This window comes from Mauremys reevesii, linkage group 1, assembly GCF_016161935.1.
Source record: "Mauremys reevesii isolate NIE-2019 linkage group 1, ASM1616193v1, whole genome shotgun sequence".
Lineage (NCBI taxonomy): Eukaryota > Metazoa > Chordata > Testudines > Geoemydidae > Mauremys > Mauremys reevesii.
The window spans coordinates 286,620,793-286,634,071 of NC_052623.1; the positions used below are offsets into that span (position 1 = coordinate 286,620,793).

Below are 13,279 nucleotides of genomic sequence, written 5' to 3' on the forward strand. Positions count from 1 at the left end.
CTAATGCTCAAATCCACTCTAATACTGGTGACTCATCATCCATAACTTATTTTTTCCCCACTAAGCGTGCCATTTATATTGTTTGTTCAGCCCATCATTGCTGATCTAGTCAAAGACTTTGGGAATGATGGCCCAGAGGAATGGACGAATATATACGCAGCAGACAGCCGTCCATTTCTGCGTCAGCGTGGTTGCTGAAGCAACTGAAGAATTTTGGAAGACTGATTCAACCTTGTCTCCAAGGTTTGCAATTCAGATGTGTAGTTTTTGCATTTATTCATAGATATTTCTCATTGTGTTCATCATGAGGGCTTAATACTCCCAATTCTCTTGTTAGGCTGGAAAAAAAAAGTTGACTTTCCAGTGTTTCTCCAAGGCAGTTCTATCAGCCATGGGCGCCAACTTATATGGGCTCCTGGGGCTTTAGCCCCAGGCATATTCACAGTCAGGGGCTCTGCTCCAGCAATATTTGGAGCTAGGTTTCTCCCCTGCTCTGGGCTGCCGGCAGCCGCCGGAAGCCCAGAGCCTTTTAAATCCCAGCCGTGGCTGGGAATCAGAGGGCTCTGCGCTGCCCGCCGCGGCAGGGAGCCCAGAGCCTTTTAAATCCAGCCGCGGCCGGGAATCAGAGGGCTCTGGGCTGCCTGCAACCGCGGGGAGCCCAGAGCCCTTTAAATCCCAGCCGCGGCCGGGAGTAAGAGGGCTCTGGGCTGCCCGGGGTTGCAGGCAGCCCAGAGCCCTCTGATTCCCGGCCGCGGCTGGGATTTAAAGGGCTCTGGGCTCCCTGCCGCAGTGGGCAGCCCAGAGCCCTCTGACTCCTGGCCGCTGCTGGGATTTAAAGGGCTCTGGTCTCCCCACGGTTGCAGGCAGCCCAGAGCCCTTTGAATCCCAGCCCCTGGCCGTTGATTGCCCCCTCCCCAGACCCCTGCCCCAACTGCCCCCCAGAACCTCCACCCCCTATCTAAGCACCACTGTTCCTTGTCCCCCGATTACCTCCTCCCGAGACCCCTGCCCCTAACTGCCCCTTGGGACCTCAGCCCCTATCTAAGCCTCCCTTCTCCTTGTCCCCAACTGCCCCCTCCTGAGACCCCACCCAACTTCCCCCCAGGACCCTCCTACCTGTCCCCTGATAAACCTCCTGGACTCCCATGCCTATCCAATTGATGCCTGTCCCCTGACTGCCCCTCCGAACCTCTGCCCCATCCAACCCCCCCTGCTCCTTGTCCCTTGACTGCCCCCCCAGAACTCCCTACCTCTTCTCCAACCCCCAAACCGCTTACTGTGCCACTCAGACCAGCGTGTCTGGCTCCGTGCAGCTCCAGACAGTTGCTGCCATGCTCCCCCATGGAGCCCACAGCCCTCTCCCACCCCCAGCACCTGCCTTCCAGATTTGAAACCTCAAAATTCAGGAGTGCTCAAGCTCGGTTTGGGCAGCTTTTACTTCATTTCTCCCAAATCAGTTTCCCCTGCAAGGTGCCAACTGAAGGTGTTGGAGAACAGAGAGATCGGGTGGCCTCCTAATGCCTGGAAAAGAGACAAAGGCCGGAGGAGGGAGTGTCAGTGCCTGTGCGGACTTCTGGGAAGTGCACGGTGTGGAAGGGGATGCTGTGATGCTTTGGAACAACTCCATACAAAGCCAGTCAGGACTCTGGGGGAGCCTCCTCTCTTGGAGCATACTGTCTCCAGGGCAAGAAGCTTACACCTTCCTGGGTCTGACCTCGGAGGATTCAGCATGCCCTTCCACATGATGCACTTTCCACAGCGAGTCTGCCCAGGCTGGTCCTGGGGCAACCAGAGGGCCCTGCACCCCAACTCCGCAGTCAGATGTGACTCTCAGCCATACAGTAAAACAGAAGGTTTATTAGATGACGGGAACACAGTTTAAACAGAGCTTGTTGGTACAGAAAACAGAACCTCTCTGTCAGGTCCATCTTGGGGGGGGTGGGGAGCCCAGAACCAAGTTCTGGGTCTCTCCCCATTTCCCCAGCCATCTCCAAACTGACACTCCCTCCTCTGGCCTCTGTGTCTCTTCCGGACAGGGAGGCCACCTGATCTCTTTGTCCCCAACACCTTCAGTTGGCATCTTGCAGGGAAAACTGAGGCACCCACACAGTATTCAGAGAAAATATTAAGAACATTCCCAATTCATCACAACAGGTGCAACAAAATATAATACTGTATATTGAAGTAGGCAAGTGCTGCTTCTGACTTTCTACTTTTAATTGACCCTTGTAATCTTGTGGCACTGACGCTTTGTAGCTTCATTTTATATCGGCTTACAGAGCGGGACGGGGGGGGGGGGGGCACCACCATTTTGGGCCCCACCAAAAATTATACAAACCTGCCGCCTATGCTATCAGCACAATCAAACGGAGTGTAGGCCTTGAATGTCTTACAAAATGGGATTACTTTTAGGCCTCACCACTTCGCTCATTTCAGCTCAGACTGTGGAGCCTTTACTTACCCTAGGGAGTACTTACTCACTTAAGTGAACCCATTGGTTTTAACGGAACTTATCACATTAATATATACACTATTGTGTGATTAAGGCCCCCTCACTGTAGCCTTAGCAGTAAAGATCACATCATTAAGACGGTTTCCATGGGTATCAACAAAGGGAAAACTTCCTGAACAACTGGGGTACTAAAAAATCTGTTCAGCTCTACTGCATAGTCCTTTTTCACGATGGGTATTTAAATGAAAAGATACAGACTCTGAGTACTGAGCACTGTGTATTCTGAGTACTGTGAGGACAACAGACTTGACCCTGTCCTCTGGGGTACTGTGAGGACAATGTAAATGACTGATTGTCTTTTAAGAAGATCTGACTTGTTCTAGTGGTTTTCCCAGGTTATACATACACAATCGCTCCCAAACCAATATTATTTAAAAAGGCAAACATTTTAACTGTGCAGTAGGTATTACTAGAAAATAATTGATCTCTAGAAGTTTGTTCATCATTTCACATTAGAAAAAGATGTATCTTGTGAGATAACTTGGTTTGTTTCGGTCAACAAGTATCCAATGTTTTAACTAAAAAGGAAAGAAGAACTCTGCCAAAGAAAAATGTCATAAATGACCTACCTAGCCTTTTTGCCTATAGTGAATTGTGAAAACTAAAATAAATGACAGCTCGTCTTGCAGACCTGTACTCAGAGAGCTAGAAGAAAAGCGTTCCTTGTAAGAGCATCCAGTTAAAGAAAAAAGCTGATTAAGCTAAAGGGATTCTTCACATTCACAGTATAGCCACAGAAGTGGAAGACTGAAAATTCTGCCCCTGTATTGCTCCTCATTTTCTAACCTTATAAATAATTGAAAATAATTGTTTTGGAAACTCATTATAGACAAATACTGCAATCACATCAGTCATCATTTCATTTGTTTCCACCATGGTGGGTGGAAAGGTGGGAGTTCGTGTCTTATTGAGATAGAAGGGAGGGCAAATGAAAAGCCACACAAAGACATGGGGTCTGAATATCATTTGTGCTAATCTGCTTTTACATCCTCTGGTAGTGGGCGTAAATTACTGTTATACCCATTTTACAAACCATTTGCACTGCCAGAGCAGTAGAAAGGGGCCTTTGTGTACATGAGAATGAGTCCCACTAGAAGTCCGGAATGGAAAAAGGCAGGCATTCACTGCATACTGAGTATCAGTAAGCAAAGAAAAGCTTTCTCATAGGTAATGTATAAAAGGCACCGTGATGGACGCTCTTGAAATGACTAGCTTTAACATACTTGTTTAAATATATTCAGATGAAGAACAAATCAGAATGGTCTTATTTTTCCTTCCACTACTAATAATTCATCACCTCTGGAAGAAAAAAAAAAGCAGCTACATAGGATACTTAAATATGGATCTAGGTACCTAACTTCAAGCACCCATTTTATCTGTTAAATTGGGTGTTTATAAAGAACCATCTTTCTACCCCTTCCAAAGACCATCAACCTGCCTCTGTATTGGGGTGATTACAGTCAACAGGTGTTTAGGATTGGAATTCAAGGGGAACAAGCACCACCAAAAATGCTACAGCTACCTCTGAATGACTGCTATATTCCACAAATAAGTGGCAGCGGCTCACAAAGCAGTCTTTTTTCTTCATTAGGACATGCAAAGAAATCTAAGCATTTAACTATATGTGGTGATTAATGGTAAAATTTTTCTTCCTCTTTATGATTCACTGATTGGAAGTGAAATTGGTCCTTACCCAGAGAAAAAATATATACTCTTTCCCAGCCTTATAAATTCATAAAGGATGAATATTGGGCTTTCTAGTGTTCTTTTGAAAGAGAAACAGAGATCCAACAGTGACTTAGGTTTCAAAAGCAATGACAGTACGAGAACTCAGACAAGAACACTGACATTGGGGAATAAATTTAGCTCTTTGAAGTGAAGAGCAAGCCACTTCCCTTCCACTTTCCAACATAATTAACATATCCAGACTGTTTTACTGAGGCTGGGCTACATGTAGGATCCTCAACTACATTGGGTGCCTACAGCTCTCCCACAAATAACTTGCTAGTGGTCATTCCCTCCATATCCGTCAACTATTTAGGGCAGTGGCAGTGTCCACATATAGAGCCCTGAACTATTTTCTGAAGGTAGCAATTTTATGTAACCTTCAGACAATTCTATGGTTCAGACTTACTGAGCTGAGCTTTCTCTTTTTAAAACAGTTATGCCCTGTGTGATTGATAGGCAAAGACTTTTCAATTTATTTCAAGAACTCTAATTTAAGTATTATTTACAGCGTCTGCTCTTTCAAACTAGCCAAATTTGCCTTAGAAAAATAGATACATTTACCTCAGTAATTTCCTATACAATTCATACTATTAGAAGAGTGAAGATTGATGTAGCCATGCATGGCTGTTATTAATCCATACATTCTAAGGCCAGAAGGGACTATTATGATAATCTAGTCTAACCTCCTATATAACACAGGCTATAAGTTATCTCGTTAAAAATATACAGTGATTCCCCCTTAAATCTTTGCCTTACATCAGGGGTAGGCAACCTATGGCACGGGTGCCGAATGCGGCACGCCAGCTGATTTTCAGTGGCACTCACATTGCCCAGGTCCTGGACACCAGTCTGGGGGGCTCTGCATTTTAATTTAATTTTAAATGAAGCTTCTTAAACATTTTTAAAACCTTATTTACTTTACATACAACAACAGTTTAGTTATATATTATAGACTTATAGAAAGAGACCTTCTAAAAATGTTAAAATGTATTACTGGCACATGAGTCCTTCTGAAAGGTTGCTGACCCCTGCCTTAGATAAATAAGTAAACTTTAGTATTGGCAGTATTTCCTATCCAGGAGTTACTGTAGGGTAGGATATGTTACCAGTTGGAAACATTTTGTAACACTGACAAATATGTTTTCTCCCTCTCCCCCCCCCCCCCACTAACTTTATGCTCAAAATAACTGAACTATTTTTGACCAAACTTTAAAAAAACAAAACCTCAGATAAAGCTAAAGCATGGAAAAGTTCATTCTTAAAGGTAAATATTGAGAGTTATAAGCAACTGGAAAGAGTAGGCTATGATGGAAAGTGTTAAGCAACCTTAAATATAAGCCTTTCTATACTGTTCCACCTATACTTATATTTTTTATAAAGAAAAGAAACATGTCTAACACCACCCTAGCCACTGTACTTTTATGTTTTGTCCCTGTCTCCTACCTTTTGTATGTCACTTGTTTTATTTGTTTATATTGTAAGCACTGTGGTGCAAGGGCACGTGTTTATACGGCACTTAGCTCAACAGGGCTTCATTCCTGATTGGGGTCTCTAGGCAATACCTAATACTAAGAATAAATATCTCTATTAATGATGAGGTAGCCTCTTGTGTTTATCTAAGGCATAGTGTCAGACTGACCACAATACATTATTAACAATACTTAACCATTAGTACTGTTTTTATATAATACTGAATTAAGTCTCAACTCCACCATGAGATATTTCATATAACAACAATAATATAGGTAAATATTTTTGTAATTTTAGAGGAGGAGAACTGGAAGCTGAGAAATTAACTGACTCACCCAAGGCCTTAAAAGGAGGCAGTGGCAAAACGAAGATTAGAAATCAGGAGTCCCTGGCTCCCAGGACTAGGCCACTCCTCTGTCTTAAAAAGGGAAAATATGCTAAACATTAAGGTATGTAAAATTACTAAGTGGTTGTTATCTCTTATGCCATACATGTGTGGTAGTCAATGAACTAAAATGACTCTATATTAAGCTTTAATTTTCATGGGAAGCATTCCCCAGTACCCACATTCAGGGGTGGCAAGTTGTATGGGTCCGTGGTGCCTGGGCTCCAGAAAATTCAGGACCCTGGGGGCCCGGCTCCACCAATGATTGGGGACGGGTTTCTCCCCCGGCCCCGGCTGCTGCCCCCCATGCATCTCCCCTGGAGCATCAGCCAGCCCTGCCTTCCACCCTGCACTCTGGGCAGCAGGACCCTGCTGCGCTCCTTCGCTGGGAGCGGCACCAGGGGCAGGCTGAGGCAGCTGCGCCAGAGGAGGGGAGGTGGTGCATGGCAGACCCCCACACACACCGGCAGGCAACTCCAAGTCCACTCGGAGGGAGGGGGGGCTTATCCTGGCTGGACCTCCTGAGTGTGTGTTGTGCTGAGGGGGGCCCTCTCCCCCGGAGCTCACTGCTGCCAGCAGGGAGAGGGCTGGGGGGAGTCCTCCTCCCTGGTCCCAGGCCCCAGCCCCGAGGCAGCCTGCCTGCTGCTCCCCAGACTCATCCCAGGCCCCAGCCCCATGCCCTGCACCCCCTCCCGCACCCCAACCCAGCCCAGAGCCTGCACCCAGCACCCAAACTCCATCCCAGAGCCTGCACCCCTCCCACACCCAAACGTCCTCCCAGAGCCTGAACCCAAACTGCCTCCCAGAGCTTTAGGCAGGGGTGTGTGTGTGGCCGGGGGGAAGGGGGCAGGACTTGGACCCATTCTGGGCACCACCAAAGATTATACAAACCTGCTGCACCTGCCCACATTAGTGGTATTCAAATAACCTGTACTAGTCTTAGGCTTTGTCTGCTCTTGTAGCGGCATGCAGGGTATGTGTAGCTACACACCACAGTGAAAGCTGCGTCCACACTGCTGTGCATCGCTACACGAGGCAGCAAAAGGCTCTCGCAGTGGGGAGACTGCGGGGAAAGGCTTTGGCAGAGAGGAGCCACTCCCCCAACATCCCCTCTGCCAGGGCCTTTCCCCACTGCTGGAGCTTTTACCTCCAGCAGGGAAAGACTATGGCAGCAGGGAGCTACTTGAGCCTTTCCCCTCTGCCACCCTCTGCAGCAGGGAAAGGCTCCAGCAGCTCCCTGTGGTGGGGAATGGTACATACCCCTAAGGTTCAGTGTGTCCGCACTCTATTTGCCTAAGCAGTGTCTCACTGCTATTTATACCCAGGCTAGGTTGACGGTTTTGTCTGTACTCTACATGCTGCCGTAGGTGTAGACATATCTTTAAAGTGCTGTCACTATTGGTGAGTATAAAGGAAATATCAGAGAAGCACAACAAAACTACTGATGCTGTGGTTGACAGAGAAGTTAACCTTTTTAATAGTGAGTCAGACATATGGAGAATGTTAAATTGTGCAATGTTAATATGTAAAAAATGGGCAAAGTGTATTCCAAATGCCCAAGATACAAAAGTGCCGTTTGGTTGCCAACTCAAACACACTACATTATGCTGCAATTCACTGGGAATGCAAACAGAATGTGTGGTATGCAACAAGCCATGTTCTTCATAGAGCAACCGTGGAATGTGTAGGACCCTTAGCTATTGAAAACAAAGCCATAGAGCTGTTTCAAGAGATTCCTAGCCCATTGTTGGCAAAGTTTCAGTTGTTAACAGTGGCTCTGTCTATACCAGGAGAAAGACACATTGTTGAAAACTACTGTTGTCAGTGGGCCTCCTCCTCTTCCTCAACTGACTAGCAGGAAAAAGGTTTGACTGTTGTGCACAATCTTGGTTTGTTCCATCCTTTCCCCTCACAGTAAGCCTAGCTGCTTTGCAGTGCCCATGACTGAGACCACATTGTTTACTACAAAGGTGTTGAAAACTGTTTTGTCCTATTTACCCTATCAGTTATTACATTTTCAGTGCCCATTGAATGGGCATGGAAGGGGGAAGGAACACACTGATGACAAAAACTGTCAGCCACTGATCATTTACCTACAGAGATGAGAACAGGCTGTCAGATCAGAGGGAAACAACTTATGGTATTCACCTCTATCATAGTGTACACCGTCACTGGAGACACGTCATACAAAACACTTATTACAGGTACCAGGTTTGCAGACAGGATAGATACTGTGTCGACTCAAATTGGAGCTCAAACTTTAATTTTGCAGGAATCAAGTAAAGTATTTATAGGTCTCAAAATATAAACACATTTGTCTGTGAGGTTGTTGGGTTTGGTTTTTTTCAGTTCATAGTACCTCTAAATAAAACAATTTTTAAACAAAAACATTCTCCCACTGTGTTTGTAATGGGAAACTAGAGGGGAATTTAACATTACAGATTGTGCAGCACCTGGATAACCATAAAATGAAACTTGCTATTTAAAAAAATGAAGCAAGGGTCATAGGCTTTCATTGTTCAAACAGAGGGATGCAAAAAGTAAACAAATGCTGCAAAATAAACTGAATTCTAAAGTTAGATTCTATGAATTCCTTCAGGTAAAACAGAGATGTTAGTAGTAAGTTAATTAAACCACAAATAGATTTTTACAATATATATACACTCATGCAAGTACCATGTTTTCCTGTGAATGTAAAAACAAATCACAAACCATTAAATGATCATACAACAACCACTGTACTTAGCTATGCCATTGACCTGCATTGCATATTCAGATCTTGACATTCATATACATTTTATACAGCTGCTCCTTACCAGCTCAAAGCCATAGCGGGCAATCTTCTAAAATAAACCCACCACAGTTGTGAAGAAAGTTAGAAATAGGTCAGAAATGACCAAAGCTGAATACTATTTTAGCAAAGGATGACAAATGCAAAATCCAAAAATAATTGGACTAGTTTTAAAACCTTCCTGCAGGCATGAATATAATGATAAGTGATTCATCCTGCTGGAAAAAGACTATGCTGACCAGAGAAGGAAATTTCTTTAACTCTTTCAGTTTTCTATTCTAGAAAGTTTTCTTACTACCTGCTGGAATCACAAGGCAACCGCTAAAGATCAAGACTGGAAAGAGAGGGACAAAACATAGTTAGGCTTAGACTTTCTGTGCCCAATAACTTTTCACACACCAGTTAGAGCTAACACATAGTGGTCCTGCTGCTGGCTATGCTCCTGACTTAATGATTCCACAGAGTAACATAAGAAACTGATATGCCAGGCAGGGGCAGTGCATGTTTAAAGTAACACTAGTTCTAAATCAAGGATGTTCTGAGGAAAGAACTGAAGCACACGCTGAAGTCCCATTGAATTTGAGCACATGCTGTTCCATTGACATCAATGGGATTTATTCACATGCTTTACTTTAAGCACTCGCTTAAGTGCTTTCCATAATATCAGTTTGGTCAACCAGCTCTAACAAGTTAATGAGTCGCATCAACAATAATTTACAGGTTTAAAGCTAAAAATGGCAGCAAAATAGTGAACATAGCCAAATAAAGACCCAATCTTCATTACAGTAAATACCCAACCCTCTTTCAATTATAATTTTTAATTATGTATTTACTATTTTGAGGTCATCTACTTCATCAGAGGGCATATAGCTGAAGATCCAAATTAGTTGAGCTATTTCCTAAAGTTCAAAATGACCTTTGATAGCATTTCACCAAAAAAAAAATCTGCTCCATGAACCTGAGCTATTGGGACTACATAGTAAAAACAGAGATAAACACTAAGATACAGTGAGTAAAATTATTTTGTGTATAATTACAATTTTATATTAAATTCAGGGTAATTGGTACCACAGAGAGACGGTGACTGTCAACTTTCAGCAGAACTGGTAAATACTGTCACAATTTTTAAATCTTCAAAAGGAAAAAAAAGAGCTTCATTCAAGTGAGGGAAACCACTGCTTAATAGTTAGATTGCTCTTTACATTGAAGGTAGTCACAGAGAGACATTTCTCCCCATCCTTCCCTGTTGTTGACATGTATGCAGCCATTTCAGAATCCATAAACTACATTAATCAATCCTGTCCGTTTTCCTCCCGAGTCCTGACAAACTATAATGAGGCAAGACTCAGCTCATCTTGGAATTATTTAAAACACTAATTATGAAAAAGCCACTGCTTCTATCAAAATGGCAAATGAACAAACATGCTAACTGATGCCGATAAGGAATCCCAAAACCACACTTCAGTTCCATCAGCTAATGACTGGCAGATGCCTGCTGTACACTGGGTCAAATAGAACAGCCTGTGTGTGTGATGGCTTTAAGGCAGCCTTAGAAGATTCCAATCACCTGATTCTCTTGGGGCATTTAGGGGGGGGGGGGAGCAGGAGGAAAGGATGAGGGAGACAAGTAGAAGGATGGGCCAGGCTTTTAACTGGCTTTTTCATACCAGCGGTGATTGACAAGAACAGTATGGAAGAACTGTAAATCATGGTAAGGTTGCTGCAGCTTGGAAGAGTGGGAGCTTTCACACCCTCTCTATGCTGAGACAGAATTCTACTTGCTTTGCACTTAACACAGCAACAAGAACCCATGGAGAAGAGGAGTGCCAGAGAGTCACTAACATTCTCGTCTCCCTTTAATGGCGGGGCAAAAGGGGCATTTGAAAGACTTTGTCTCAAAACCCCATGATGGCAAAAGAGGGAACGGCTTTAGTAACATCAGTCTGTAGCAAAAGGGCTCTCTTTGCAGAGCCTCTGCCTATTTTGTCAGTTCTCTCAGGAATAGTCTTTTTAGTGATTCCTGTTTCCTTGTTAGCCTGATATACAAAACAGTGTTCAGGTGATCTATACAGGATTTGGGGCAGAGGGGGAAAGATGGTTGAACATCCTAGAAAAAATGTTTCCTTGAAAACCAAAGCTATTGGAGTTGAGGGAGAAGTGGGATAGTGATGGTCTGACTGTGGGAAAGGAGATTAAGTGGTATCCTCTTTCCAACAGTCAGGAGAGAAAGAAGGGACTCCCCTATCATCGCCACAACATTTGTTTGTCTCTTTCAATTTGAATATCATATTTTGTCCTAATAGTTTAAAAAAAAATATCAGGGGACAGGCAATAATAAATCATATTTTATGTCAGTCATTAAATAATGGGAAGGAGTTTGGATTGTTGATCTCTTTGGGTTACTGAATTCTTTGCGTTGGCAGTCCAGCCCAGTCTTGATTGCCTCAATAGCATGAGAAATATCAAATAAATTAGAATAGTCCAAGACTGGGACAGTCTAGGAATTTTTCAATACAATGAACAGAGCTTGGGCGTTATGGCATAGTTTCTGGGAGTTTTCAGTAAATGATGTGCTTTATGATACATATGGACTAGGAAATATCCAGTACATGGCTATTTTAGGGAGATTTCCAATCAGTTCCACCATGTCTATATTACTAAATTGGTGAACTGTCTTCTAGTATCTTCTAAAATATGTGAAAATGAAGTCTGCTTCTAAGGTTAGAAACCAGGTAGTCATACAGGCTTAAATCCCAGAGAATAAGACCTGGTCTGAACAGACAAACTCATGCTAGACAGACACATGCTCAAGATAGCGCCCTAAAAATATCAGTGTGGATCTTGTGGAAGCTCAGGCTAGCCACCTGAGCTCAGATCAAAGGGTTTGGGAAGGCTTGGATTCAGGCAGTTAGTTTGAGCTGCTGTCCGTGCTGAAACATCCACACTCCTATTTTTGTGCTCTAGCTTGAGCGGAGCTAGCATGAGTCTGTCTGTCCAGGCCAGGAGTTCAAGCCACCAGCTATAGTGAGGACATACTCTAAAAGTCTATCTCCCAGTATAAAGGTGAATAATAAAATTAGCATAGTTTGTCTTCGGGAACTGCCAAAAGCACCATTTCTAGGCACCACCTCTATCAACCAAGCTTCTCATTGGGGCAGCACTTAAGAGTGGCAAGGAAAACTTCATCAGAGAAACTAGTCCAAGACTAAGGGATAGCTACTACACAATCACTGACATTTAGGGAAACTCCTTTAGGGACAGAACTAACAATGAGATATAAGAGCATCAGAAATCACCTTGTCAAATGAAGACATATTCTTTTCATTTCAAGGAAGACTAATATTTGCTGTGTATCTTATATTGACAACCACCACACTGGGAGTTTATGCACTGCAATGAGAATTATTTACTATCTGGCCATTCACCTACTTTATTTTTCTTCACTGTCTGTTGCATCTATGAACCAGTTTTTCAAAATAAAGTTAGAAAATGGGATGTGCTTGTCATTGACACTGTTAACACAAACTCATTTACTGTATAACTTTATATACTTTACTCCGAGGCTACAGAAATATGAAGAAATCATTAGAAAATTAGGCTGACAAATGACAAGTAACTTTAATACTGTTTAGCAAGGCATGTTATCTGTAAATCATACTGCTTTTATTCTCCCCCAACTTTCAGCTTACACTGACATCTGCATTTACCATTTATTATCACAGTAGCTAGACTGTGTCAAAGCACTATTATCTTACCCAAAGCACAGTTTGGTCAGCATCAACTACTGATTCAGCATCATGTGATGAGCTGCAGAGCAGAGTACTCTAGGACACTACTAAGTGCAAAAAGTTAAAATGCTGTTTAATTTTTTTTCATAACACACATAAAAATCAATCAATAGACCCCTTCTAGTTCCACTGGCCTGTAAATAAAGCAGGCTTAGTGTGAGGTACTTTGCTATTGCTTCAAATATCTGACACTTATGCTTCAACACACTATTGTTGTAGTCGTGCTGGTCCAAGATATTAGAGAGACAAGATGGGTGAGGTAATATATTGGACAAACTTCTTTTGGTCAGAGACACAAGCTTTCGAGTTTACTGAGAGCTGAAGAAGAACTCTCTGTAAGCTCAAAAGCGTGTCTCTCTCACCAACAGAAGTTGGCCTAATAAAAGATGTTACCTCACCCATCTTGTCTATCACATAATGCCTTTAATGCATTAACACATTACGGTATGCCTGTTTGGCTAAAACCCTGCATAATTCTTGGAAATATGGGCTACAATCACCTGCCAGTTTGAATAACCCAAACCCAGCTTTATTATGTGGTATAAGTGTTACCAACGTAATTTGAAATTTAAAAGAGCTTCCTTCAAGTTCTCTTTGATTATTTC

The 13,279-nt window shown here is 43.2% G+C and overlaps 1 protein-coding gene across 6 annotated transcripts in view; it reads right to left on the minus strand.

Moving 5' to 3' along the window:
• Window positions 1–13,279, minus strand: part of TMTC2 (transmembrane O-mannosyltransferase targeting cadherins 2) — a 379,315-nt gene that overhangs the window by 148,472 nt on the left and 217,564 nt on the right. The gene's annotated exons all lie outside the window — the stretch shown is intronic.